The 26,321-nt window shown below is 43.6% G+C and overlaps 1 protein-coding gene and 1 pseudogene across 15 annotated transcripts in view; one reads left to right on the forward strand and one right to left on the reverse strand.

Moving 5' to 3' along the window:
- RBM47 (RNA binding motif protein 47) overlaps positions 1-26,321 on the reverse strand; it is a 205,461-nt gene that overhangs the window by 65,664 nt on the left and 113,476 nt on the right. Inside the window, exon 1 of one of the 15 annotated variants that reach the window (XM_009447538.5) lies at positions 25,081-25,194. The exons of the other annotated variants lie outside the window; for them this stretch is intronic. The gene's annotated coding sequence lies outside the window, so the exon portion shown is untranslated. Of the gene's footprint in view, positions 1-25,080; positions 25,195-26,321 lie in introns of those variants that run through there. 15 annotated transcript variants of the gene reach the window in all.
- On the forward strand, positions 867-1,187 carry LOC107974239 (large ribosomal subunit protein eL37-like; annotated as a pseudogene).

A 26,321-nucleotide genomic window follows, 5' to 3' on the forward strand; every position in this document is an offset into this window, starting at 1 on the left:
TTCCCATCAAAATCTCAGCTAGTTTCTGGGAAAAAAATTGATAAATGGATCCTAAAATTCCTATAGAAATTCAAGGGGCCCAGAATAGCCAAAACAAACTTGAAAAAGAAGAACAAAGCTCAAGGACTCACCCTTCCAGGTTTCAAAATTTACTACAAAGCTACAGTAAACGAGACAGTGTATAGGGTGCAGAAATCTTAGGGGAAAACCATAAAGTGCGGGGAGGGTGGGCAGCGTGGTACTGGCATAAGGATGGCCATAGGACAATAGATTCGAAATGAGAGTTCAGGGAAAAAACCCAAAACATGTATCTGTGGTCAATCGATTCCGGACAAGGGTGCCAAGACTATTTGATGGGAATAGTCTTTTGAAGAAATTATGCTTTAATAACTGGATATCCACAATGCAAAAGAATAGAGTTGGACCCCTAATTCATATCATATACAAAAATTAAATCATTATAGATCAACCACCTCATAAGAGCTAAAACTGTAAAACTCTTGGAAGAAAACATGGGTATAAATCTTCATGACCTTAGCTCAGGTAGGCAGCAGCCTTTTAGATATGATACCTTTCAAATATGATAAACACAGCAATAAAAGAAAAAATAATGAAATTGTCCTTTGTCAAAATGGGAAGCTTTATTTCTCAAAGGACACCATTAAGAAAGGAAAGACAACTTACAAAATGAGAGAAAATATTTGCAGATGTATATTTGATAATAGCCTTGTATCTAGAATATATAAAGAACTCCTACAACTCAATAATGAATAAGACAAATAACCCAACTTAAAGATAGGTAAAGAGTCTGAACAGACATTTCTCTAAAGCTACACACACTCTTTGGTCTCAGCTGCAGAAGCCAAATGACAAAGGGAACGTCATCGTCTGGAAAGCATCGCAATAAGATGCACACGATGTGCCACCGCTGTGGCTCTGAAGCCTACCACCTTCAGAAGTCAACCTGTGGCAAATGTGGCTACATTGCCAAGCGCAAGAGAAAGTGTAACTGAAGTATCAAGGCTAAAAGTTGAAACACCACCAGGACTGATCATATGGGGCGCCTAAAAATTGCACACTGCAGATTCAGGCATGGATTCTGTGAGAGAACAACACGTAAACCCAAGAAGGCAGCTATTGCAACATCCAGCTTATCTTACGAATTTCAGTGATTAGTCATGCCATAAAGGTTCTGGTTTAAAACCTGAACCTGAAGGAAAAAAAAAAAAAAAAAAAGGCTAGGCACGGTGGCTCACACCTGTAATCCCAGCACTTTGGGAGGCAGAGATAGGCAGATCACTTGAGCTCAGGAGTTCGAGACCAGCCTGGGCAACATGGCGAAACCTCATCTCTATGAAAAATACAAAAACATAGCCAGGCCTGGGGGCATGCGCCTGTAGTCCCAGCTACTTCGGAGGCTGAGGTGGGAGAATCACTTGAGCCCCCGAGGTTGAGGCTGCAGTGATTGTGCCACTGCACTCCAGCCTGGGTGACAGAGCGAGACCCTGTGTCCAAAAAAAAGTAAAGAAAAGAAAAAAATAATGAAGTCACACTTTGCGAGAGTGGGAGAAGTATGGCAGATGCTGCCACTTATTACCCTCCACTTCAGAAGGGCACATTTCAAAGGCTCCCGTGACACCTCTCCTGTTCCGATCATTGTTTCCAAGGAACAAAGCTCAGGCATGCACCTGTGGATGCCATGATGTCCATGTTCCATGTTCTCCACTAATTTCACTTCAGACTAGAACCGTATCACTAAAAACCTCACCATGCAGAATTATCTTACAGAGAAGTTTCCTTATGACACAATTTTTATGTCCCAATGGCTGCCTGGCTTTGTGTCCCAGCTCTTTGTTCTCACAGTGAATAGCTTTCCAAGAAAATGCTTCCCTGGTCCCTGTTCACTCAGCACTCCCATCATGACCTGTCTCTGATGGTGTGTGTGTGTGTACGCGCACACACGAGTGTGCAGTGTGATGAGGATGGGAATCAGGGGGCTGGAGCATTGCTTAACTGAGCAATGCATAATTAGCCTCCCTTCCCAGCCTCAGCAGGCAGCAACTCCCCTGCATCTTCCCCTTCCGTTTCCCCTCCTCCATCACCCTCATTATCTCAATGTTGCTTTCCAATATTCCCAAGCAACCAAGCTAAACAAAGCAAACATTAAGCAAAGAAGACAGAAAGAAAACAGGCTTTGGAGTGTGGCACAGAGAAGCTCAAAAACTAGCCCTGTCACTTTCCACTTAGGAACCCCAGGCAAGCCTACGATGTCAACTTTGTCAAATGAAGATCACATAATACCCAATTTTAAGATATATTTATAGGATTCTCCCTATGAGCTGGGTGCCGAGGTTACAACCTGAATGACACATGTAGACTGTCATTGAAAAACTCATAGTGTAGTAGGAGATATAGAAATGCAAACAGATTCCAAGGCAGTGTGATAAAGGCCATGACAGGGGGCATTAAGGAGGCAGGAGGGATTAATTCTCTTCATGGTTGAGAAAGAGGAAGAAGGCATTCTGGGGTGGATGCAAGACTTCAGTAAGACAATGTGTCCACAGAACACCTGGCACACGGTAAGTGCTCAAAGAATGTGAAATTCTTTCTTCACAAAGAGCCCTAGGAGTGCAGAAAATAAAATTTATATGTTTTGGCCTGGCGCAGTGGCTCACACCTGTAATCACAGCACTTTGGGAGGCCAAGGCAGACAGATCACCTGAGGTCAGGAGTTCAAGACCAGCCTGGCCAACATGGTGAAACCCTGTCTCTACCAAACGTACAAAAATTAGCCAGGCATGGTGGTGGGCACATGTAATCCCAGCTACTTGGGAGGCTGAGGCAGGAGAACTGCTTGAACCTGGGAGGCGGAGGTTGCAGTGGCTGGCACTGCACTCCAGCCTGGGTGACAGAGTGAGACCCTGTCTCAAAAAAAAAAAAAAAAAAAAATTAGATGGGCATGGGGATGCATGCCTGTAATCCCAGCTACTCCGGAGGTTGAGGCACGAGAGTTGCTTGAACCCGGGAGGCAGAGGTTGCAGTGAGCCAAGATCGCACCACTGCACTCCAGCCTGGGCAACAGAGTGAGACCCTGTCTCAAAAATAAAGGATATTAATTATAATAAATTTATTGTATAACAAACTAATGTTGATGTCTTAGGGTTAATATTGTGAATTTCAACTGATAATTCTAACTTTGCCAAAGAACAATGGTCAGAAATCCTTGATTCTTCCTTCAATGGACACATATTTATTGACCCCCTTTTATGTGATACCGGGTAACAGAGACACAAAATTGAACTTACAACAAGTTTACAGATGACTCGAAAAGACAAAACAAGTTCTCAATAATTATAATACACGGCAGAATGGCATGTTGCATTTATCCCCCACCTCCCCAGTCACTGCTTCAGAGGTTTTCTTACTCTTGAAATAAAGCAGTGAGATAATGTTAACATGAGTCCCTTCTGATCAGACCTTTCCTGCACTTCTATGCTAATTTCTAGGACTAGATATTTAGAAATGGCTTCCCCTTGGTGAAAACAAGAAATGATAAAGTTTGTCAGTAGAGACAAGTCAAATACTTAGTGTCCTCAGAGCAATATCTTGCTAAATCTACCACTTAATGAGTGGCTCAGCTGTACAGAGATAATCCGGAGAGTCAGTAATCTGTGGGAGGGCAAGGAACAAGGTGTCATTCAGCTTTGGGGGCAACTGAGTCTGTGGGGTAGGATGTGGAGATTCCTAAATCAGAGATCAACAAAGCACCGCATCGAGGAGAGGGCTCTCAGGTGTAGCCCATATGTGCTTTCTCCTGTGCACTCACCTTCCCAAGTCTACCAATAACAGACCCCTCCAAGCCCCAGAAGCCAGGGACAGGTACAGGTGTGGTACCATGAGGGTGAATCAGAGTCCTTTGGGGGAATTTCTCATCCTGCAGATAAGACTGCTATAGGTTTTCCTCAGGAATGGTAGAAAATAAAACCAACACAGAAAACATATAGAGAAAAACAGTCCTGATGACCAAAGCATGTCATGCTGCATGCTTTGGAATTTCCAGTTAGGTAAATATATATGTATAAATATAATCTGATGCATTCATTTGTCGATTGATTCCTTAAGCTATTTTTAAAATTTTCTTTATTTTTAGAGATGGGAGTCTCACTAAGTTGCCTAGGCTAGTCTCGAATTCCCCAGCTCAAGCGATCCTCCTGCCTCAGCCTCCTGAGCAGCTGGGACTACAGGCACGCCCCACCATGCCCAGCCCTTAAACTATTTTGGATTAGGTTTCTATTACTTGCAGCCAAAAGTTCTGAATTAACAAAGGGCCTCACCCTGGCTCTTCCTTGGTATATATTACTATGGGGATGCGATGACCGAGGTCCCATAGAAATCTCAACTGATCCGTTCTTCCCATCTATTTTTCCAGGTTTCATGAAAAGTTGCCATTTTCCCTCCTCAATTTGTTCCCTAAAATTTTACTCAGCCAGGCATGGTGGCTCACATCTGTAATCCCCTTGGGAGCCTGAGGCAGGTGGATCACTTGAGGCCAGGAGTTGGAGAACAGCTTGGCCAACATGGTGAAACCCCATCTCTGTGAAAAATACAAAAATTAGCCAGGTGTGGTGGCAGGTGCCTGTGGTCCCAGCTACTTGGGAGGCAGATGCAGAGGAATCTCTTGAACCCATGAGGCGGAGGTTGCAGCGAGCCAAGATCACACCACTGCACTCCAGCCTGGGTGACAAGAGTGAAATTTCATCTCTAAAAAGAAAAAAAAAAAAGTTTAGTTTATGACTCGTTCCCTGTACTGAAAAGGACATTTAATAATTTCTACAGAGTTTTTGGGATAACAGAAGAGTGGTGCTAATCTAACATTTCTTTGAAGAGGCATGCTAGCATTCAGACTGAAAATTGACAAAGCACATTGTAATCAAAGAAGGCTCCTCCTGGAGGTTCCTTATTTATAACTTCTGAAAAGTGGTCACATTGTGCGCGCTCTCTCTCTCTTTCCTCTGTAGTAAAAGCTAACAGAATACCCTCACGTTCGTGGAGAGAACCTTTTTCACTGATTATAGCTGATTGCCGCTTACATGCTGCCCTGAAAAGCTCTCTTGCCTGTCGATCTCTTGTCTGTGCCTAATGTCCTGACAGTGTTAACTGAGATGGCTCAAAGGACTAAGAAACAACTGACCATCCCCATCTTTCTATTCCCTTTTATTTCATCTGCCTTCTCCTGCTTTCCTCTGAGAAAAAAGGCAGAGAGAAGAGACAAGAGTAAAGAACAAAACCCACAAGGAGGCAACTTGTACAGGAAACTGTGGAAAATCCATAAGACTTTTTGACTAGGGTTGAATCAGATCAGCACCTGTGTTATGTGGGTTATGCAGTGGCTCACTCACAAATCAAGGCAAGGCTACCAGCAGGAGTGATAGCTTCCAAACTGTCACTTGGTCTAAACTATTCTGTATCTTGGCTGGAGAACTTAAACACACACACACACACACACACACACACAAAGAGAGAAAAACCTAGAATCTTTGTAGGGTCCTGGGCCGCAATAGTTTTTAAACGCACCCTCTACCACCACCCCAGCCAGGTGAGTCTAATGTGTAGCCAAGGCTGGAAAAAAAAAAATCACTTGTCTATGCAGACATTCATATAAACTCTTTATCCAACCATTGCAATTGTTCAGCTAATTTTGGCTATAACCAAAATAGCTACCAACCAAAATGGCTACCTAGGCTACTCTGTTTCCTCTCTACCAGCAGACAACCACAGCGATCACTGTTCGAAGTTTACAGTGTGTCAGGCTGTACTAAGCACATTACATACACGATCTCTAATCTTTACAGCCACCCTGGATTGGAAAGTAGCACCATTCCTGCTTTTAGCATAAGAAACAGAAAAATGTCCAGGCACAGTGGCTCACGTCTGTAATCCCAGCACTTTGGGAGGCAAAGGTGGGTGGATCACCTGAGGTCAGGAGTTCGAGACTAGCCTGACCAACATGGTGAAACCCCATCTCTACTAAAAATACAAAAATTAGCCAGGCGTGGTGGCACATGCCCTATAATCACAGCTACTCAGGAGGCTGAGGCAGGAGAATCACTTGAACCTGGGAGGCGGAGGTTGCAGTGAGCCAAGATCACGCCACTGCACTCTAGCCCAGGCAACAAGAGCAAAACTCCATCTCAAAAAAAAAAAAAAAAAAAAAGAAAGAAAGAAAGAAAGAAAGAAAGAAAGAAAGAAAGAAAGAAAGAAAGAAAGAAATGGAAAAATGGAGCTGTTAAAGAATTTGCCCAAGACAAGGTACAGCAATTAAATGGCACAGCAAGATCTGAATCCCAGCTGGCCTTAACTCCCAAGTTCGACCCCTCTCCACTACAAAGATGGTCCCTCACTTCGGTGTGTCTTTACTTCTGGCTTTACTTTTTTCCTGCTTTTGACAAAATCCAAAGTACTTTCAGTTCATATCCTTCTAATATCCTGCCATGTGTACAAATATATGACTATTTAAAAACAAGCAAAGGGCCGGGCATGGTTGCTCAAGCCTGTAATCCCAGCACTTTGAGAGGCCAAGGTGGAGGGTCGCTTGAGCCCAGAAGTTCGAGACCAGCCTGGGCAACATAGTGGGACCCCCTTCTCTTCAAAAAATTAAAAATTAGTTGAGCGTGGTAGTGTGTGGTCTGTAGTTCCAGCTACTCGGGAGGCTGAGGATGGAGGATGGCTTGAGTCCAGGAAGTCAAGGCTGCACTGCAGCCTGGGCAACAGGGTGAGATCCTATCTCAAATAAAATATTTTTTAAAAAATTTTTAAATAAATAAATAAAAATAAAAACTAGCAAAACCCAGAGAAATACTTATAAATTCAAAGTAAGCCTCCCTGGCCAGGCACACTGGCTCTTGCTTGCAGTCCCAGTACTTTAGGAGGCTGAGGCAGAAGGATAGCTTGAACCCAGGAGTTCAAAACCAGCCTGGGCAACATAGGGAGACCCTGTCTCTACAGAAAATTAAAAAAAAAAAAATTAGTCAGGTGTGGTGGCACATGTCTATGGTTCCAGCTACTTGGAAGGCTGAGGCAGGAGGATCACTTGAGCCTGGGAGCCTGGCAGGTCAAGGTTTCAGGGGGCCATGATCACACCACTGTCCTCCAGCCTGGACGACAGAGCAAGACTCTATCTCAAAAACAAAACCAAAACCAAAGTAAGCCTCCTTTATTTTGCAAATAAAATGTAAGTGCTTGTTATATATATATATATATATATATATATATATATATATATATATATATATATATATATATATGTTTATCTAATTCCAGAAAGCAGAGACAAATGTTGAGCGCTGTTAGCAGACCAACTTCAAAATTCTAATGCCCATTTTTAAAATGATCGTACTTCACTGAACAAGCTGGTTCTGCTTAGTTTGATGAATACACAATTGGTTTGGGCCATATAACCAGAGGTGAGCCTTCCAGTAATGCACACCCCAGAATACTGGTTACCTAAAATTGATGCTTCTTTAAATTCCCTTTCCTGAAGATACTTATATTACTGGTAAATTTAGGAATTCCTCTTGGGAATTCTTGAAAAGCAAATTATACTACAGCATTCTATTAAAAATTGTTAAGTATTGGCCTTGGCCAGGCATGGTGGCTCACGCCTGTAATCCCTGCGGGGGGATCACCTGAGGTCAGGAGGTTGAGACCAGCCTGGCCAACATGGGGAAACCCGTCTCTACTAAAAAGACAAAAATTAGCCTGGCATGGTGGTGCTTGTCTGAAGTCCCAACTACTTGGGAGGCTAAGGAACGAGAATCCACCCAGAAGGTGGAGGTTGCAGTGAGCCAATATTGCGCCATTGCACTCCAGCCTGGGCAACAGAAAGAGACTCCATCTCAAAAAAAAAAAAAAAAAAATTGTTAAGTATGACAATTGATGTACGATGTACTAGCTTTTGATTGCAAGAAGGTATAAGGCATTTATACATAGTGTCTGAAAATACAAGTTTTCACTTCTAACACAATGTATAAATGTGACTGTGATTTGGTGCCTTTATAAACTGGAGGTGTTACAGCCTGACCAACACGGAGCAACCCCGTCTCTACTAAAAATACAAAATTAGCCGGGCATGGTGGCACATGCCTGTAATCCCAGCTACTTGGGAGGCTGAGGTGGGAGAATGGCTTGAACCTGGGAGGCAGAGGTTGCGGTGAGCCAAGATCGCACCATTGCACTCCAGCCTGGGCAACAAGAGTGAAACTCCATCTCAAAAATAAATAAATAAATAAAAGAAGACTTAGCTGAATGGAAAGGGGAGTGATAGATGGCACAATGTAGCAAAACCTTAATAACTAAGAAATCTGTGTGATGGGTATATTGGAATTTGTATTTTATTCCCTCTAAACTTCAATATGTTTGTAATTTTTAAAAAACAAAACCAATTAGTACATACTTACATGAAGACTGCAAAACTCAGAGGGCTAGTCAAAGTTCTCTTAAGGTTTTGAAATAACATTCTGTGATTGATGTAATAGCACCCCTATTTCATTAAAAGTAGGTTAGGATGTAGATTTTCTTTTGTAAAATTAAGGTAAATCTAATTTCAATTTGTTATTAGAATTTTGTTTTATTTTATTTATTTGTTTATTTTGAGATGGAGTCTTGCTCTGTCGCCCAGGCTGGAGTGCAATGGCACGATCTCAGCTCACTGCAACCTCCGCCTTCCGGGTTCAAGTGATTCGCCTGCCTCAGCCTCCTGAGTAGCTGGGATTACAGACACACACTACCACGTCCAGCTAATCTTTTTATTTTTAGTAGAGATGGGGTTTCACCGTGTTGGCCAGGCTTGTCTTGAACTCCTGACCTCATGATCCTGCTGCCTCAGCCTCCCAAAGTGCTGGGATAACAGGCATGAGGCACCGCGCTCAGCCTGTTATTAGAATTTAAAAAATTAAGTTCTATGACTCCTTGGAATAAATTAGATAAACACAGGTCACAATTGCAGGTCTTAGAACCATTGGGTTAATCATATTATAGAGTATTCACTCACTCATTCACTCAGTCATTCATTCAATAAATGTGTGCTTAATGCCGCTCTTTTGCAAGATCCATAATAATATAATTATAACCCTCTATAAACTTTTTTTAGCATAAAGATAACATAAATCCCTAAAACACCTTTGTATTTGGGGTATCCCAAAGCTACTAGCTGTGCTTAAACAATTCTAACATATCTGGTTGTGACATTAAAAAATAGGCCGGGTGCAGTGGCTCACGCCTGTAATCCCAACACTGTGGGAGGCCGAGGCGGGTGGATCACCTGAGGCCAGGAGTTTGAGACCAGCCTCGCCAACAGAGTGAAATCCCGTTCTACTAAAAATACAAAATTAGCCGGGTGTGGTGGTGCATGCCTGTAATCCCAGCTACTTAGGAGGCTGAGGCAGGAGAATCACTTGAACCCTGGAGGTGGAGGTTGCAGTGAGCCGAGATCGTGCCACTGCACTCCAGCCTGGGCGACAAGGGCCAGACTTCGTCCCAAAAAAAAAAAAAAAAGGGCTGGACTCAGCGGCTCATGCCTGTAATCCCAGCACTTCGGGAGGCCGAGATGGGCGAAATGCTTGAATCCAGGAGTCGAGACCAGCCTGGGCAACAAGGTGAAACCCCATCTCTACAAAAAATACAAACATTAGCTGGGTGTGGTGGTATGTACCTATAGTCCCAGCTATTCAGGAGGCTGAGGCAGGAGAATCACCTGAGCCCAGGAGGTCGAGGCTGCAGTGAGCCATGACTGTGCCTGGGTGATAAAGCAAGACCCTATCTCCAAATATATATATATATAAAACCAACAAGTTTCATCTACTTGACCCTAAACAACTTGCCTTAATTTTGTACTTAATGAATTGGTCATAGGTATAGCCTTGCAGGGATAACAACATAGTACATAAACTTCTGAATTTTACCAAATGAATTAGAAGGTAGTTTAAGTCATTTAAAAAAATGATTTAGCAACTTTTCTTATGCTTTCTCAATACATTTAAAACCTGATTGACTTACCAGATGTTCCTTTAACCACAATTTTTTCAGTAACAAATCTATCACAGAAAACACTGACCATGGTCGTGACATTCTTTGGTTTTCTATCACGTCTCTTACTCAGGTTTCACTTGTTTCTGAATTTCAAATTCTAAGTTTTGAAAAAATATCTGCAAGTCAATATTTAAACTGGCCACCGGCAATGATTATGTTCTTCATTAAGTTCCTCAATGTTAAAAAAAAAAAACAGCAATATAAAACAAGCGATCCCGGGTGACTGAAGTTTTAACTCAGAGTCCAAATGCTGCATAGAAGAGCAGCTGCTGGCTTCATTTATCGTGACGAGTAAAATAAAACATAGGAAAACAGTCGCAGTTTTAATTTAAGCATAATCTAAACTTCAACTTGATCCTTGCAATGTAGCATCATACCTTATGGAGAAACATGAAGACAAAGGTTGTAATAAAATTTGGATGATAAAAAAAGTTGGATGACAAAGAAGATGTGGAAAGCAGAAAGAGGATTGGTATACAAAACCCATTTAGGTTCTGCTGCTCACAGTTCTAACCTCAGAGGGTGGAGAGATACACAGCCCATACTTCACATAGTCAGATGCTGAAAACAAGCATCTAGGCCAGTGCCATCCAACAGAGCTTTCTGTAATGATGGAAACACTCTGCGTCTGCACCATCTAATACAAAAGCCACTGATACGCATGTGCCACGAAGTCCTTGGCATGTGTGTAGTGCAAACAAGGAATTATTTCATTTAATTTTAAACAAATTTAAATAACTGCACTGCATGCAGCTATGGGCTACCATATTGGACAACACAGGTCTGCGTTCACAGGGTAGCTCCTGGACAGAAGAATGAGAGATTTGGGGCAGAGTTAGATCAGTAAGTCTTAGAAATGCTGCACCCACTCTGGTGGAGAAGCTAATCTAACTAATGCCTTTTCCATTGCAATGGTGAGCAGAAGCTTCCAATACACTTTAATACACTATTAGAAATGTGTGATCAACTTTTCTCAAGAGTCAACAGATGCTCAGATAAGAGTGAAATAAAGCTCAGAAACTCAGAAAATAGTGACCCTATTTTCAGTCTTTTAGTTCTTCTTCTCCAGAGGCAGAATTCCCTTTCTGATGCTGACATTAATTACCCACTCAACACCACCACAAGCCCCACAGCGAGGCCCTCAAATGCACACATCTTCTTCCACCTGTCTCCTGCTTGGCCTGCTTGAAGGTTTCCATCCATGTAGACTTGAACATTAACATGGTCTAGAACCTCCATACAGGCCAGTCAGCTCAATAGAATGAATTTACAGAGGCCAAGCTTGAGCATTTTGTAACTGTTTCTGACATATGTCTAAAGCAGGTTGGACTGCCTCACTTCTTGGATGAGAAGGGTGGGTATGTCACATTGGACAAATCACCTGTTATATTGTTTTCATGTTGACACATTTCCCACAGCAAATTTGTTTGATGTGTCCTTGTTATTCTGTTCAAAAAATGGAGTCCGGAACGTCATTTGATGAATACAGCCTGGTCTGAATTGAAGGGAAGTCAAGCATGAAGGAGGAAGTGGACTGAACTCCCTGAATGCTGCTGAGAAATGTTTCCCCAGCTAAGACAGTGTTTTTCCCATCTCTCTGGTAGGGAGGGGTGAGAAGAGGTGAGGAAGAGAGGCCAATGAGTGCTCGTGAATCAGTAAGACTTCAACGACACAGAACTTGAGAACAGTTGAATTTGCTGGGTGCAGTGGCTCAGGCCTGTAATCCCAGCATTTTGGGAAGCTGAGGCAGGAAGATTGCTTGAGCCCAGGAGTTCAAGACCAGCCTGGGCAACATGGGGAAACGCCATCTTTACAAAAAAATTTAAAAGTCAGCCAGGTGTGGTGACATGCACCTGTAGCTCCAGCTATTCAGGAGGTTGAGGCAGGAAGATCACTTGAGCCCAGGAGGTTGAGGCTGCAGTGAGCAGTAATCATATTGCTGTACTCCAGCCTGGGTTGAGAGAGCAAAACCCTGTCCGAAAAAAAAGACGGCTGGGCGTGGTGGCTCATGCCTACGATCCCAGCACTTTGGGAGGCCAAGGCAGGATGATTGCTTGAGGCTAGGAGTTCAAGACCATCCACGTCAACAGAGTGTAACATTGTACAACCCTGTCTGTACAAAAAAAAAAAAAAAAAAAAGAATGGAAAAAGAAAACAGTTGAATTTGTTAAGCCTGGACAGACAGAGGACAGTGTTACATCACAGACTCAGAAACAGTGACTAAAGTCTGACATTTCTATCTTCCCTCCTCCTTCACTTCCTGTCTTTGAAACAAGCACTACAAAGACATGAAATCAGAACCTAAAACTGAGAAGAAAGAAAAACTGTCATAGGAGTATGATGAGTCTGCATTAGGCAAAGGACTCTCCTGACAAGGTGGCCTCAAGGTGGAAGGAGGCTGGGTAGATGCTTTTGGAGGTGCTGATGGCCATTAGTAGGTGGTGGGCATTGGGAAGAGAAGGTGTACTTCACATCATGGATGAGGGGATTATTCATGAGAGGTGATTTGCAGGTTTACCTCTAAGGGAGGACAAGAGTGAAAGAGGAGGAGTGGGTACCAGCAATGCCAGTCCTGGACGTTCTGAAAAGATTCAGAGGATGCCAGTTTGAGAAGTGCTACTAGCGGTGTCCACTGGAAGGTCAAAAAGGTGAAGGTGAAGGGCAGCAGAGACAGTGACTGTGGTTACCCCTCACTGCTGCCCCTCACCTTGGACAGTGTTTACTGTCATTGCCTTGTAGATTTGCCAGCAGAAGGCTTTTAATTACTTCAGTTATTTTTAGAAATAATATGTATTATATGCTGCTTCTCATTATATAAGAAACTCATGGAAAGCATGGAAAAGCCTAAGAGGGGGGAGAGAAGAATATATGTAAATATATTACACACACACACAGACATATACACACACAGATACATATATACATACATACACACACACAGAGGTATGGCCAGAGATTTCATATTAAAGACAATAGGGACGCAAAAGAGGACACGGAAATAAGCAAAATTAACAATGAAATTAGGCTGGGCATGGTGGCTCACACCTGTAATCCCAGCACTTTGGGAGGCTGAGATGGGAGGATCTCTTGAATTCAGGAGTTCAAGGCCAGCCTGGGCAACATAGTGAGACCCCCGTCTTGGAAAAAAAAGTGAAAAAAACATTTTTTTAAGGAAATGGTATACCCTCTCATTATGGGTGGGAATTAGAGTGCTCAGATTCTTCAGGGATGGTTTTCTATTTTGCATTCTTTCTTTGGAACAGTATTAGTAGGGATACTGAGTTAAGCATCTTTAAGGTTCTTGACATACATTGACATGCTGTTTTCTGAATAAGGCATACCTATTTGTGTGGCCACCAGGCATGTATGAGTAAGCTGGGGTCTTTCATGAAAGGGAAATGGTATCTCTCTGTTGTTTCCTTCTTTTTTTTTTTTTTTTTTTTGAGATGGAGTCTTGCTGTGTCACCCAGTCTAGAGTGCAGTAGTGCAATCTCAGCTCACTGAAACCTCCACCTCCCAGGTTCAAGAAATTCTCCTGCCTCAGCCTTCCCAGTAGCTGGGATTACAGGCGCCCGCCACCACACCTGACTAATCTTTTTGTATTTTTAGTAGAAATGGGGTTTCACCATGCTGGCCAGCCTGATCTCGAACTCCTGACCTCAAGTGATCCACCCGCCTCGGCCCTCTAAAGTGCTGGGATTACAGGCTTGAGTCACTGCGCCCGACCCTCATTGTTGTTTTAATTTGCAGGTTATTTGTGAGGTTGTAAACCAGTATTTTTCTTTTGTGAATTAGACTGTTTATTTCTACTTCCCTCCCCACCTCAGCTTCTATGATAAGGCCTTGTTAATAGAAATTAAATTAAAAGAATATTGGATTACTTATTTGTGCTGAAAGTCCCACCCACCAAAAATTATCACCATTTAATTTGTCCACCTTCTATTCACATTCCTTATTTTGGTCATGGTTTTTGTAGGGCCTAGATATAAGTCATTTGTTAGTTATCTGCCAGTGGCAGATTCTTTACCAAAGAAGTACTTGGGGAGGACCAAGGACTGCCAACCTCTGAAGACAAAAAATTGTTGTTTGTATTTTGTTTTTCAGAATAAGCACAAGATTCCTTAATTTTCCTTTAGGCAAAGATAAAGATTTTTATCTTTAAAAGATGCTGGGCTATCAGTTAGGCACGGTGGCACATGCCTGTAGTCCCAGCTGCTCAGGAGGCTGAGGTAAGAGAATTGCTTGAGGCCAGGAGTTTGAGGCCACAGTGGCTGTAATTGCACCACTGCATTCCAGACTGGGTGACAAAGCAAGATCTTGTGTCTAAAAAGAAAAAAAACAGGCTGGGCACGGTGGCTCACGTCTGTAATCCCAGCACTTTGGGAGGCTGAGATGGGTGGCTGATCACTTGAGGCCAGGAGTTCAAGACCAGCCTGGCCAATATGGTGAAACCCCGTCTCTACTAAAAACACACAAATTAGCCAGGCATGGTGGTATGTGCCTGTGTTCCCAGCTACTTGGGAAGCTGAGGCTGGGGAATCACTTGAACCCAGTGAGGCGAGATTGTGCCATCGCACTCCAGCCTGGGTGACACAGTAAGACTTCATCTAAAAAAAAAAAAAAGTGTAAAAAAAAAAAAAAGATGCTGGACTAAAATTTATAAGCCAGCATTCCCTGGTATTTAATTTTTCTATATCCAAATCAACGTTATTTCCTAGAATTTAAAAACATATATATTTTTGGCTGGACGCGGTGGCTCACACCTGTAATCCCAGCACTTTGGGAGGCCGAGGCGGGTAGATCACGAGGTCAGGAGTTCGAGACTAGCCTAGCCAACATAGTGAAACCCCATCTCTACTAAAAATACACAAAAAAAATAGCTGGTTATGGTGGTGTGCGCCTGTAGTCTCCAGCTACTCAGAAGGCTGAGACAGGAGAATCACTTGAACCCAGGAGGCAGAGGTTGCAGTGAGCTGAGACCACACCACTGCAGCCTGGGCGACAGAGCGAGAGTCTGTCTCAACAAAAACAAAACAAAACAAAACAAAAAACAAAAAAACTTACTTGTCATTTTATGCAGCAAATAAAGCCCTTATCATATGACAAGTCAATCTTCATTGGGGGTTGGGTGGGCAGTGAGCTGTAACCTTCATTATACGATCTTTCTCTGACCTATCTACTATCAAACAACAGCAGTGATGGTACAGACAAATTGCTCTAATACTCTTACTAAAAAATGAAACAGTAGGTATTTATTATGGCTTTATAGTAAGAAGCCATTTTATTGGAAAAGCAGAATAAAAGTCTTTGTTTTGTTTCTACTCCAAGTCCAGGTTTGCATTTGTGATTGACAGCAACAGTGCTTACTTAAACAATGGCTAATTTAAATGTTTCACAATCCTCAAGGGAAAAAAATGCCACCTGGAACAATGTTCAATGTCTTGAATTCACTATTAAGTAAGAGTCCAGTTCCGTTCATGTATGCAAATTTCCCTCCAAGGAATCCTGTTCAAAGGGAAGGCAAACTGAGATCTCCTAGACACCCATGATGTGCCAGATACTTTAATATACTGCATATTATCTCAATTAATCCCAACAATAAACACCCATGGTTGGAATCTTTGTGGAAAAGGTAAAAGTTCTATACAGAGAAAGCCACTGCACTGGGAAGGGCAGAGGGCTCCGCTGTTGACTGGCTCTTTCATTCTGTTACACAGGACAAGACCAGCATGAGGTCAACCTTGTGGCAATGGCTTTTGTACTCAACTGGCTTCCAAGTTACCTTCTGGCTGACTCAGTGTCTCTGAGACCATCCTGAGTGCCAGGGACATTTGTACCTACCTTGGGTGCTAGAAACCAGTTGATTCTACTTCTTATGTGACCTAAATACTTTGCTCTTTATTGGAGGAAAAGAATGATTCAGATGGAGCCAAACAAGCAGTGGCTTGAATGCCTCTCTCCAATTTTCCTTCAAAAAAATCTTGGTCAGGCGTGGTGGCTCATGCCTATAATCCCAGCACTTTGGGAGGCTGTGGCAGGCGAATCACTTGGGGTCAAAAGTTCGAGACCAGCCTGGCCAACATGGCGAAACCCCATCTCTACCAAAAACACAGATTCTGCTCTGTCGCCCAGGCTGGAGTGCAGTGGTGCGATCTTGGCTTGCTGCAACCTCCAGCTCCCGGGTTCAAGCAATTCTCCTGACTCTGCCTCCCGAGTAGCTGGGATCAAAGGCATGCGCCACCACATCTGACAAATTTTTGTATTTTTAGTAGAGACACGGTTTCACCATGTTGGCCAGGCTGGTCTCGAACTCCTAACCTCAGGTGATCTGCCAGTCTCCGCCTTCCAAAGTGCTGGGATTACAGGCATAAGCCACTACACCTGGCCTTAAGCACGTCCATAAACTCCACTTTAAAATACATGATTATTGACTCCCAGGAAACTTCTCAGTAATTCTCACTTGAAATTCACCTAACTTTCTTATGATGATTAAATATTTCCTTATGTATACACACTAAAACCTGATCTTAAAAAAAATTCAAAAATTGCTAAATGAAAGTTTTTGAATATATTAATACCATGTGTGTCTGAAAATAACAAGTATTCATAAGCAAAAATTTAAAATTCCAGAGTTAAGGCTGGGCGCGGTGGCTCACGCCTGTAATCCCAACACTTTGGGAGGCCGAGGCGGATGGATCATGAAGTCAAGAGATCGAGACCATCCTGGCCAACATGGTGAAACCCCGTCTCTACTAAAAATACAAAAATTAGCCGGGCGTGGTGGCGTGCACCTGTAATCCCAGCTACTTGGGAGGCTGAGGCAAGGAATTACTTGAACCTGGGAGGCGGAGGTTGCAGTGACCCGAGATCGCGCCACTTCACTCCAGCCTGGGCGACAGAGTGAGACTCCATCTCAAAAAAAAAGTCCAGAGCAAGTCTTATTTTTAAAACAAAACAAATTTGAAGGGAAAAAGAGACAAAATGACCTAAGCAAAAAAGTCGGATGGCTGGCCAGCTCTCCAACAGAAGATAGAAAAGTCTGCAAATTAGCCAGGCGTGGTGGCGCATGCCTGTAATCCCAGCTACTTGGGAGGCTGAGGCAGGAGAATAGCTTCAACCCGGGAGGCGGAGGTTGCGGTGAGCCGAGATCACCCCACTGCACCCCAGCCTGGGCAACAAGAGCGAAACCCCATCTCAAAAAGAAAAGAAAAGTCTGCAGTACGTAAAAGCTGAGCCTCAGGAATCGGAGGTGGCGGAGCCTCAACAGCGTTCTGGCATTGTCTTTGCCAGGACGGGACTGCCCTCTGGTGTAACTACCAATTTTCACGTTTTGTTCAGCCTCACTGTAAAGTCATAAAACTTTTCTGATGCTTAGTTTCCTCATGTACAAAACAGCAGCAGTCACCTTCTAGGGTAATTACTGCAGTTAAACAGCCAACATAGAGCACTTAGCAAATACACTCCCAGAAACAGACTTCTTTCCTTCCACCCTTTCAGGTCATAATATTTCCATCCCACCTTAAGATATCACTTAACTTGAAAGAGCTGGCACAGATAGGGAATGATTTTCAGCTCATATAGTCATGTTTTTAATTCCTGAAAATGCTCTGCGTTGTGGTCTGTTCTTACAAAGGAATACTACGCAGCAACAACAGGATAAATTATAACTACATGAAACTATGTGGATGAGCGTCACCGATAAAGGGTTGAGTGAGAGGCCAGATACAAAAGAGTACATACTGTCTGATTCCATCTTAATGAAGTAAGAATAGCCAAAGGTAATCTATGGTGATACAAGTCAGAATGGTGGTTACCTTGGGTTGAGGGGATAATGGGAGGAGAGGCACGACGATACTGAGATGCTGAAAATATTTTGTGCCTTAATCTGGGTGGTGGTTCCACAGGTACATACACATGTAAAAATTCATCAAGCTGTGTACTTGACAGTCGTGCAGTTTACTGCCTTTATGTTATACACTTCAATGAATATTTAAAATAATATGTTTTCGGCCAGGCGCAGTGGCTCACGCCTGTAATCCCAGCACTTTGGTAGGCCAAGGTGGGCGGATCACCTGAGGTCAGGAGTTCGAGACCAGCCTGGCCAACATGGTGAAACCCTGTCTCTACTAAAAATACAAAAATTAGCCAGGTGTGGTGGCGCGTGCCTGTAGCCCAGCTACTTGGGAGGCTGAAGCAGGAGAATTGCTTGAATCTGGGAAGCTGAGGTTGTAGTGAGCTGAGATTGTGCCACTGCACTCCAGCCTGGGCAACAGAGTGAGCCTCCATCTCAAAAAAATAAATAAATAAATAAATAATAATATATTTTTTTCAAAGTAGTTATTTGATTTAATATTTTCTCTGAATGATAAATTCATTCACTGGTGCTTCATAATTGTAGACATCACTTGTATAGGATATTTTCCAAATAACTGAATTTACTCATGTAAGCAAACACACTATTACTTTCTTGGGTAAAAATATTTCTAAAATGATTTGTACCCTCACTATCATTTTAAACAGAGGCTCCAAAGCACATTCTTCTTGGTGAACCAAGGTTATCCATAGAAATTTACATGTTGGTGACCTGTATTGGCTCATGCCTTTAATCCCAACAGTTTGGGTGGTCTAGGTGGGAGAATTACTTGAGCCCAGGAATTTGAGACCAGTCTGGGCAACATAGTGAGACCCTGTCTCTATAAAATTTTTAAAAAGTAAAGAAACTGGGCCGGGCGCGGTGGCTTACGCCTGTAATCCCAGCACTTTGGGAGGCCAAGGCAGGTGGATCACGAGGTCAGGAGATTGAGACCATCCTGGCCAACACGGTGAAACCCCGTCTCCACTAAAAATAGAAAAAAAAAAAAATTCTCCAGGCGTGGTGGCGGGCGCCTGTAGTCCCAGCTACTGCGGAGGCTGAGGCAGAATGGTGTGAGCCCGGGAGGCGGAGCTTGCAGTGAGCGGAGATTGCGCCACTGCACTCCAGCCTGGGCGACAGAGTGAGACTCCGTCTCAAAAAAAAAAAAAAGTAAAGAAACTGGCCAGGTGCAGTGGCTCACGCCTGTAATCCCAGCACTTTGGGAGGCTGGGGGAGGGGGGGGTGGGTCACTTGAGGTCAGGAGTTCAAGACCAGCTTGACCAACATGGTAAAACCCTGTCTCTACTAAAAATACAAAATTAGCCAGGCATGATGGCACACGCCTGTAATCCCAGCTACTTAGGAGGCTGAGGAAGGAGAACTGCTTGAACCTAGGAGGCGGAGGCTGCAATTAGCCAAGATAGCGCCATTGCACTCCAGCCTGGGCAACAAGAGTGAAACTCCATCTCAAAAAAAAAAAAAGTAAAGAAACTTACATGGTAGAGCTCAGCTGAGATGGGGCAATAGCTTTGGGGACCATTGCTTCTGGATTGGATGGCAGCAGTTTTACCCCTTTGTTATAAGCCCTATTTCTCACCGTTGTGTGCCTGCCTGTAATCATCCCTGTCCTTCTAATTTGTTTCCTTTCATTCATTTATTCATATATCTGGTACATATTTTTGAATGCGTGGGATATGCTAAGAGCTAGAGATACAGTAGCAAGTTAGACACTTGTGATCCATGACCTAAGGGAACTTAATATTTTAGCAAAAGAGGCAAGCATAAAACAAATACAATGTGTATTTTCAGAGCAAAATTAGAGAACCTCCTTTAGGGGACCTGGGAAGGTCACCTTGAAGAGGTGACATTCAAGAACTGTGAGATGAGACCCTATCCCAGAGTGAGCCATTAGTAAGTACTGACTGAATGAATGAGTCCATGTGTGAATGCTTGCTTGAATGGTCATCAGCCAAGTAGAAAGGAGAAAAGAAAGAGTCGTGATTTATTATGCACTGAGAAACCAGAAATGTTATTGAAAGATGTCTAAACTAAGAGTCAATAGGGGGACGGGCACGATGGCTCACACCTGTAATCCCAACACTTTGGGAGGCTGAGACGGGTGGATCATTTGAGGTCAGGGGTTTGAGACCAGACTGGCCAACATGATGAAACCCTGTCTCTACTGAAAAATACAAAGAGTCAACAGGCACTGAGTGAGGTACTAATAGAATTTATGGCATTAATTTTGGCTGCTGTGGGGGCTGTTTTATTGCCTTACTTAAGATCTTGAGTTGCTAGACAACTGAAGGATTTTTCATTATCACTGGGCTAACCTATACACATTCAGTTTTTACTTCCTCCTGCAAAAAGCAAAACCAGCCACATATGGCCCAAGTGTCTGAAGGTTCCTCCAAGTTGCCCGTGTAGTTCTGACTCCGAGCTCCTACGCATGTGACTTTTCTGGCACAGCCGCCAGAATCACCTTGAAAGGTTGTCACCTACCTGTTCCTTAACAAAGCCATACAGCTCTGTTCAGAAAAGACAGCAGGCCTGCCTCTTAGGCATTATGGCATGTTGTGAAATGCCTTTTCATTTGGGTCCTATTATTGTCCCCAGAAATTTCAGCCTCATGACATTTTACAAATCAAGAAGAACTTGTAGTCTAAAGGATGGAAGGAGCAGATAACAAACAAGAACCCTTGTAGAGACGTTACTCAATTATATGCCTAATACAGCCAACCTGACATAGAAGCATTATTATCATATCACATTTAATAGCAGCAGAGTTTAAAATGCCAGAAACGTTGGCCAAGTTATTCAGGACTTAATGTGATGCATGACTAGATCTGTCAATAAACTATCATGAAACCATAAGAACCCCTAACAGGAGGATCCAACGTAGCCTTTGTTGATCTTAGTTTCTTACAATTCCTCATGGAAATACTAAATCGGGCTGGGCACAGGGGCTCAAGCCTGTAATCTCAGCACTTCGGGAGGCCGAGGTGGGCAGATCAGTTGAGGTCAGGAGATGGTGAAACCCCATCTCTACTAAAAATACAAAAATTAGCCGGGCGTGGTGGCAGGCGCCTATAGCCCCAGCTACTGGGGAGGCTGAGGCAGGAGAATCGCCTGAACCTGGGAGGCACAGGTTACAGTGAGCCAAGATTGTGCCACTGCACTCCAGCCTGGGGGACAGAGTAAGACTCTGTCTCAAAAAAAAAAGAAAAGAAAAGAAAAGAAAAAAGAAAAACTAAACAAAAAGATTGTACCAAATATGGATTTTCCTAGTGAAATAAAGGGAAACAAGGAATGACAAGTGTCTAGAAATGGTTTGTTTTTAGATTTTTCCCCAGAGTCTTTCTGTTCCTTTGATAAAATTTCAGACTCAACACAGGCTCAATCTACTTTAGAAAGTGTGGTATTGCCAGGCGCGGTGGCTCACACCTCTAATCCCAACACTTTGGGAGGCCAAGGCAGGTGGATCACCTGAGGTCAGGAGTTCAAGACCAGTCTGGCCAACATAATGAAACCCCTTCTCTACTAAAAATACAAAAAATTAGCCGGGCATGATGGTGGGCGCCTGTAATCCCAGCTACTTGGGAGGCTGAGGCAGGAGAATCTCTTGAACCTGGGAGGTGGAGGTTGCAGAGAGCCGAGATTGCGCCACTGCATTCCAGCCTGGGTGACAGAATGAAACTCCATCTCAAAAAAAAAAAAAAAGGCTGGGTGCGGTGGCTTACGCCTGTAATCCCAGCACTTTGGGAGGCCGAGGCGAGTGGATCACTTGAGGTCAGGAGTTCAAGACCAGCTTGGCCAAAATGGTGAAACCCTGTCTCTACAAAAATACAAAAATTAGCTGGAGATGATGGTGGCTGCCAGTAATCCCAGCTACTTGGGAGGCTGAGGTGGGAGAATCACTTGAACCCCGGAGGCAGAGGTTGCAGTGAGCCGAGATAGTGCCACTGCACTCCAGCCTGAGTGACAGAGTGAGACTTCATCTCAAAAAAAAAAAAAAGAAAGAAAGAAAGAAAGAAAAGAAAAGAAAAAGTGTGCTTTTAATGCATGAATTATTTCACTGGTCAGGGTTTCTATTTTGGATTCACATGGTATGGCTCTCTTTCCCTACTTGATAGACTCAAGCAATCTAAGTGCACCTGTGTAACAGGCAATTAGATACAGTAAGTATCAAAATCTTAAAAGAGACATAAGAAAACATTAATCCACTTGTCAAAAGTTACATAAACTTGCAGTGGTCAGAGTAGTGAAATGACTTTCTGCTAAACTCAATTTTCCGATATGCATATAAAAAGATATTAAACCTGCCATGCTTCCAGGGAACTCAAGGTCTTTAACCTCTACAATTGTTAGATTTCTTCCTATTTGCCTGAATATACAAAGCCACAGCGAAGTTTGTCCTGTGGAGGAAATGTCTTCCAATTTTGAAACAATCATTTCTTCCAGCCGTTTTCAAATGACTGGCCACTTCTCAGAAGAAAAAACCCTTGGCTTCTTACTGCAAGCGTCATTGGGCAAAAATATACCCAAATCATGTTCTTTCATAATTGGTGAGCTCTTCAACTTAGTACTGTCCTTGTACAGGCCAAAGATCCCACACCCTTGTTATATTGCCCATTTTATACTGCAACACTTTTCCCCAAGAACTGGCAATTGTAGAAATCTGTTGGAACTATTTTTTTTCCTAGATTTTCCTATAACTGTTTGAGTTTTAACTATTAATAACACAGTTACTGCTATCTGTGTGTGGCATATCATTATTACAATTGATCATACATAAACATTTGATTAAGGCTGTAGCTTTATTATATTTTCTACCCACCCAAAAAAGCTAGATTATAAAGACTTAGTATTCCCAAGAAGTATTTATTCATTAGTTTCTCCTAAACCATGACCAGTATAGAAAAAGTCGGTCTCAAGCTGGTCTGTTTCAAAAACACAGATTTGAGGATAAGAGGCCGTTTTAAACTGACTTTTTTTTCTTTTTCTTTTTTGGAGACGGAGTTTCGCTCTTGTCACCCAGGCTGGAGTGCAGTGGCACAATCTTGGCTCACTGCAACCTCCGCCTCCGGGGTTCAAGCGATTCTCCTGCCTCAGCCTCCTGAGTAGCTGGGACTACCGGCGCACACCACCATGCCCGGCTAATTTTTGTATTTTTGGTAGAGACGGGGTTTCACCTTGTTGGCCAGGCTCGTCTCGAACTCCTGACCTCAAGTGATCCACCCACCTCGGCCTTCCAAAGTGCTGAGGTTACAGGTGTGAGCCACCGCACCCAGCCTAACCTGACCTTTAATTTGCTGTTATCTTGTCTAAATTTAACAGAATTGGGGGTGGGGTGGGGGGAGAAAGTTTAAAAGTATTTTCATGAAACCAGAACCACCATTTAGCAAAACCTTTAAATGGAATGAATTCCCGAGCTCACAGAAGTGCAAATCGCAAGGTTACACATTGCCTCCTAGAAACACAGCACCTGGTTCTGAACTCTTTGCTAAAGGATTCTGATTCAGCCCACTGTAAAATCTCAAGCACAAGTAGGTTTTCCACTTACTCTCCATTACACACACGTCCCTCTAGCAAAACCAAAAACAGCATTTGATGGAAGCTAAAGATTACAATTATCCGAGGACTCCGAGCCACTGAAAAATAGAGTTTGCAAAGAAATCCCTTTTGCCCCCGTCTTCCCCTCACCATCCCTGCCCCTTCCGCAGAAGGGAACCCAAATCGTATGCAATTTGAAATTTTTAATATGAATATACTAAAGTAGGAAGCACGTACCTGCTAAGCACCTGGCGCTCTCTTTCCCTGCTTGCTCTCTCCTCCCACACTCTGGCAACGGAATGCCCTTCAAAAACCATGGCTCAGTGCTTTTGGTAAATGTTTTACGAGACACTAAACAGGCTTGTGTCCCACCCTCAGAGCAAACACCACTGAGGGAACACAATATAATGGTCGAAAAGATATCATGTAATGTACAATAATGAAAATGAACAAGCAGGCTCTATTTCCACACTTCCCCTTAAGGGGGAAAGCAGTGTCAAACTTTCAGGTGGTGGGGGCAGAGTTGCCGGAAAGGCTCATAGAAATAAACCTTGACGCTGGAAGCGTTAGAGCGATTTTTTTAAAGGTGGCATAACGATAAGCTCATTGTTCTAATCCTCAAACAAGTCTTGGCTTGCTGAGCTGAAAAACTGTCAAAGGCAAGAGTTAATAAAGGGTGGAGTTCACCGGCGAATATGTAGACGCAGTAGCATCTCCACATTGACCACATATTCCTATTTATCAGAGAAAATGCAACTCAAAAAGTGCTCATAAACCATCCTCCACAATAACCAAAGGTACTTCCCATTTTCCATATCCTTCAAGTTATTCACAGTTAAGACCCAACTCTGCTCCAAACCAGAAGTTTTGCATTCCATTCAAGTTAACAATTACAACTGAAGGATAACAGAAACTTGCTGGCACCAAACTATTAGAATGTCAGGTGCCTCCTGGTACCACCAGGGTTAATGAGATAAAGAGAGGGTGCCCAGGGATGATCTATCTGCCTGGTTTTACAGAAACTACCTATAGAGATTGCTAGAGTCTTGGGCCCATGCAAGCAGCACGCACTCATCGGCTACTGGAGGATTGAGTGGGACAGTCTAAGACATGAAAAAGCAGAATTACTTAGCTACAGTCAAGCCCACTCACTAAAAAGAGACCAAGACCGTCTAGAGAAGAAGCCAGAATTGGCTTTGGTTGCAGAATCACACCCACAGGCAGGATAGGCAAATAAGATAACCCATTCTCTGTCCCCACCCACTCCTCCAATCCCCAAGAGAGTGCTCAGAATTTTGCATTTCCTACCTTTAAAATGTCTGCTGGGGTGGAAACAAAACAAAGCAAAACAAAACTGAACCTAGAATTGAGATCATGTGTTTTCTACACTCCAGCTGTGTGACCTTGAGGGAGTAACTTAACCTCCCTGAGCCCGTCTCCTCATCTATAAAGTACAAATGTCTAGAAACACAGAAGTTATTTCCAAGAACTGACAGCTCTCCAGCTCCAGGAGCCTAGAAAATGGCACAGAGCAGTTCTTGACAGTTTTAAAATGTCAGAAGGGTTGTTGTCATTTTTTGGTCTCCTACCTTATGTGGATGGGTTCCATCTTATTTTCAATGTCCTCCTGTTGCAGAAGCTTCCGGTTAGTCCTGGGACTAAAGGGCAATTGACCTCACTCCTCCTGGGTCTGACTGACTAATCTGTTAGGGTGGGTACCATAAATGACCGTTTTATCTGCCTGCCCGGGGCGTGGCGACAGGGCCTCCCCGCCCCCTAGCCCTGCCTGTCAGCTCCTTTTGCTTTCACAACATTTCTCGTCTTGCCCTCTATCACAGTGAGCTGACCCGCCTCCTAACGCCTCATCCGGGCCTCCCTTTTTCTCTTTTTTCCCTCTCTTCCTCTCTCCTTTCTTGCCTTGCTTCCCTGAGAGGAACATAATGGGTGTTGGGGGAGGGCGATGATTCTCTTTTTCTTTTCTTTCTTTCTTTTTTTTTTTTTTGAGACGGATTCTCGCTCTGTCACCCAGGCTGGAGTGCAGTGGCACAATCTCGGCTCACTGCAACCTCCGCTCCCAAGTTCAAGCGATTCTCCTGCCCCAGCCTCCCAAGTAGCTGGGATTACAGGCACCTGACACCATGCCTGGCTAATTTTTGTATTTTTAGTAGAGACAGGGTTTCACCATGTTGGCCAGGCTGGTCTCGAACTCCTGACTTCAGGTGATCCGCCTCCCTTGGCCTCCCAAAGTGCTGGGATTACAGGCGTGAGCCACCGTGCCTGGCCCTCATCATTCTATTTCACCTTCTACTATTTTATGTGACATATCACACAACCCAGTGCATGGTTTACACAGGTATTATTATTATTCTCAAGATTCAGAGATGCAGAAAGATCCAACAACAGCCCAAGGCCACTGAGCCATTGCTGACAGGCCAGGGGCTGAGGTGGCCTTTCCTGACAGCCCAGGATTTCCCTTAAGCCACTGACCTCCAAAAGCACCTCCTCTCAGAGCCGTAAGGCCCCACCTGGTCTAACCTGCTCTCCCCGCCACCTGTGGCATAGTTTCCTCTCAGATCCCTCTCCTCATCTTGCTTCCTCCCTCAGCACGGGCCAGCCCCTTATTCTAATGTTAGGGTTTATCTCACTTGACCTCTTGTCCCTTGCGTGCCCTTCTTTATGCAAACCCAAGAGGAGTAAATCCCCTGCATGCTGGGGAGTAATTACTCCTATCACAGAAGTCTTTCCCATGAGCACTCCTCTTGGGTCACCTGTCTCATTCCACTCTGCATTAGGGTATTTGCGTGTCCTCAAATGCCATCCCTCCCTCCCT

Source organism: Pan troglodytes, chromosome 3 (assembly GCF_028858775.2).
Source record: "Pan troglodytes isolate AG18354 chromosome 3, NHGRI_mPanTro3-v2.0_pri, whole genome shotgun sequence".
In the NCBI taxonomy this organism is placed as follows: Eukaryota; Metazoa; Chordata; class Mammalia; order Primates; family Hominidae; genus Pan; species Pan troglodytes.